This window comes from Aulonocara stuartgranti, assembly GCF_965226115.1.
Source record: "Aulonocara stuartgranti genome assembly, chromosome: 22".
In the NCBI taxonomy this organism is placed as follows: Eukaryota; Metazoa; Chordata; class Actinopteri; order Cichliformes; family Cichlidae; genus Aulonocara; species Aulonocara stuartgranti.
Window position 1 is genome coordinate 34,655,566 of NC_138957.1, and position 3,678 is coordinate 34,659,243.

The window sequence follows — 3,678 nt, forward strand, 5'->3', positions numbered from 1 at the left end:
CTTCTGCTTTTGTTTTAGCATGCTAAGTATGTAAAAAAAAAGTCCTGTTTAGAAGCGGACATGTCACAGTGCTGGATCTGTGACCCAGTGTTTTGTCTGTGTTGTTAATTTATATTCTTTGATTACTTTTATTCATGGTTTTGGTTATCTTTTTTTCTTAAGTTCTTAGTGATCCTAGTTCTCCCTCCCTCAGTGTCCATCTCAAGCCTGTGTATAAGCTCTTGTCTCCATGTTTATTGTTCCCTCTGTTGCACAGGCAGTCATGTCTCCATGTCTCAGTGTCTAGTGTCTGTCTCTGTTTTTGTTCCCCCAGTCACAGTGTCTTTTCTGCATCTACATATTCGTCATGCTTCCTGTTTTCTTCTGATAGTCCTTGTCCTGTGTTCAGTTTTGCTTCCCCTTGGTCTCCTTATGTGTGATTATTTCCATCTGTGCTCTCCTCCTGTGTGTCATTCCCTTGTGTGTTTCCTCTGCCTGTTGTCATGTTGTCCCATGTGCTGTAAGTTTCTCCATGTTTCTGTCCATCATTCCTAGTTCCATGCTCCTTATTTCCTAGTGTTTCTGTCTCTAGTCCCCCAGAGTCTAGTTCTTATTTTCCATGTTCAAGTTTTGGTTTGTTTTTCGTAAATGTTTATTTTGTGCATTATTTCCCAACAAATAAAGCTGCCTCTTTAAATTTGTTTCCGTGTAAGAATCCTGAATCCAGGAACCTTCATGCTGCCTGCCATACAGCAAACATGACAGGACATTGAATAACAAACATTAGTATACACAGAGCCAGCCAGATGTAGAAGTGTGATGTGTCTCATGTGATGGTGTTTTAACCTGAGTGAGCACTTCATTTAATTATTCACGATATCCATATCCATTTCATCTTTCCAGGATATCAGTGTATTTAAACTTTTAGCGTCCGAGAGCCTGAAAGCTATAAATATTTTACTTTTTACCACTTTGCTTCAGTTTAGTTAATTTTATATCTAAATGTTTACAAATTGCATTTAATTCCTGTTTGAATCATGATATTAAAATGGGAAACAGAGATATTGTCCTGGTAATTTGATGTTTTTGTGTTTCTTTTTAAATTCTTAAATGGTTTTGTCCTGCCTTACCTCTGAGCTACTTTACTCAAATACTCCTGTACAGAAACATGTTATTAATATATGTTGTTTAATCCTGTCATGTCTGGCAGTTTATGCAATTTGAATTATGATCTGAATGCACTGTGGTGCCAAAAACATGTTGCAAGATCAGCTCTATAAGTTCTCTATGGTTCCTCTTGTTTCCTCTGCCTGTTGTCGTGTTGTCCAACAATGTGTCACCAACTGCTGCACCTGTAAGAAAAAACAAAGGGAACAAAAACATACAGCACCTGGAACACAAAGATATGAAAATGCACAGATACATAAATTAACAATCTTTTTGTGGTGTGTGTCATTGTCACAAAAGGTAGACAATAATGAGGGCAGGGAGGTGCAATAATGCCCTCCTGGGTGTCAGAGGCAGTGTCACGGTCTGGCTGGCAGACCGTGGGGATGAGGAAAGTAGGACCCAAAACGCAGGACTCTGCGATGCCACAGTGCACTTTATTTACAGTGAATAGACAGGTAAGTCCAACAATTAACTCAGAGATGTAATTTGCCAATGGTGCTCATCCCTTGCTCCCAGTGCGTCCCGTGCTGTAGCTCGCTTAGTTTGTGTGCTCCCCAACTCGCTTCTTCGCCCGACTTTCCTGGAGGAAGAATGAAAAACCACAATAAGCCACACACGCTAGCCGACTATACCGGTCAAGAGTAATAATCCCACGTCGACTGTCGCCGCGAGTCCAGGTTAAATACCTCTTCCTAGCTGGGAGGGATGATCACCACCAGCTGGTCAGGTAATCAGCTGCAGCAGCAAAGAGCGACTCCCGATGACGACAGTTGCCCGGACACGCCTCTTCCACGACGCACGCTTCCGTCAACAGCCCCGAGGACGGGGGGAGAGAGAGAGAGAAGCAGACACATACATACAAACGTGGACAGAACAGTAGACGACAGACCCCAAATAATAGTCGTAATAATAATAATAACAACAATAATAATAACCACTGCTCACGGACCCCTGAGTCCTCCAGAGCCGGGTCCGTGACAGTCAGACAGCGATAGATCCAGGAGATCCAGGAGATCCAGGAGCCCACAGCAGGAGAAGGAGGAAGGCCCCAGATGAGGCACCCAGAGGGTGAGAGTCTCAGAGAACCAGAGGCAACAGGCATCAGTCGGATGTCCTAGCACGAGCCGAGAACAGTGCCCAAGGACCACCTGGCACGACTTTGAAAAGTGGAATGAGAGGCAGAGTCTTCAGCTCAGAGAAGATCAGCTTCCAAGTTGAAGTCATGAATCACAATCACACACAAATCTGTGTTTATTGATACCAAATACAGTTACAATGCATTCATTGTATACTCTGATTACATTGTATAAAGAGTGAAATGCATGTTTATTACTGCTTCTATTAATAGTGTTGCTATGAGTGGTTATGATGCTGTTTAAGGTAAATCTGGAGGAAATCCATCAGTCTCTGCAGCAGTCAGTTCAGCTCTTATTCAGTCTGAGGTAAAATAATATTAAAATGTGTAAACACATCTGTGCTGAGATAACTCTGAACTCTAAACTTATTTGTTCTCTATCATGTAGGAACGTCTGTGAGCAGTAAAGTGGTTTTTCTGTAGCTCCTTATTTATTCATGTTGCTTTAAAATTTAAGACTTAAGATTCAAACTAAAAAAATCATTTAAAGATTTCAAAGTTATGCTCTGATAAAGCAATTAACAAAGTGGAGTCTAAGCAATGATGGGAAAGAGGAAACGAATGCTGGATTCAAAAGTTTACTATTTAAATTTCTACAGCAGCTAATTAATAAATACTTAATTTATCTACTGATGTTTTCTGTGTGTTCAAAGTATTTGGTGGTCTTTTAATTTACAGCAATACACTCAATGTTAATGCTGTGTGTGTGTGTGTGTGTGTGTGTGTGTGTGTGTGTGTGTGTGTGTGTGTGTGTGTGTGTGTCCTCAGTGAACTGTATCAGTCTCTGCAGTATCTTCCAGCTGCAGCAGTCACTTCAGTTTCTGTTCAGTCTGACTGAGGGAGGTTTTTGTACGACTGTTTTTCACTGTGTGGACACAAGCTGACTGCCAGGCCAGTGAAAACTCTGACAGTAATAAACTGCTGCATCTTCAGCCTGGACTCCACTGATGGTCAGAGTGAAGTCAGAGTTTGATCCACTGCCTGTAAAACGAGCTGGAATCCCTGATTGTCGAGTGCTAGCAACATAAATGAGCAGTTTAGGAACTCCTCCATCTTTCTGTTGGTACCAGTGTAAGTAGTTGTTGTTATAAACATTCTGACTGGTCGTACACTTGATGCTCACAGATCCTCCCACAGCAGAGCTCACTGCTCCAGGCTGAGTCACTGTGATCTGTCCTCTGGACTCTGAGGACACAGAGACAAAAACATAAAGCAGCTTCATGGTTTTGTGGGCTTCATTTCAGAGGGACAGATGTTGATAGAGGAGAGGAGTTTGATTCTCTGGACTTTACCTGTGAAGCAGCAGCAGAGGAGAGTCCAGATGAGGACGCAGATCAAAGTCATGTTTTTGATGAGGAGGATTTCTGTGGCTTCTGTTGTGATGAAGGACAGCT

At 42.1% G+C, this 3,678-nt stretch overlaps 1 long non-coding RNA gene across 1 annotated transcript; it reads right to left on the reverse strand.

The window, feature by feature from the left end:
- Window positions 1-3,028, reverse strand: LOC309698779. The gene is made up of 3 exons (XR_014274178.1): window positions 1,836-3,028; window positions 1,290-1,729; window positions 1-474 (listed from the first exon to the last, which is right to left on the reverse strand). It is a non-coding gene; the product is annotated as an uncharacterized lncRNA (long non-coding RNA).
- Between the last annotated feature and the right edge of the window lie 650 nt (window positions 3,029-3,678).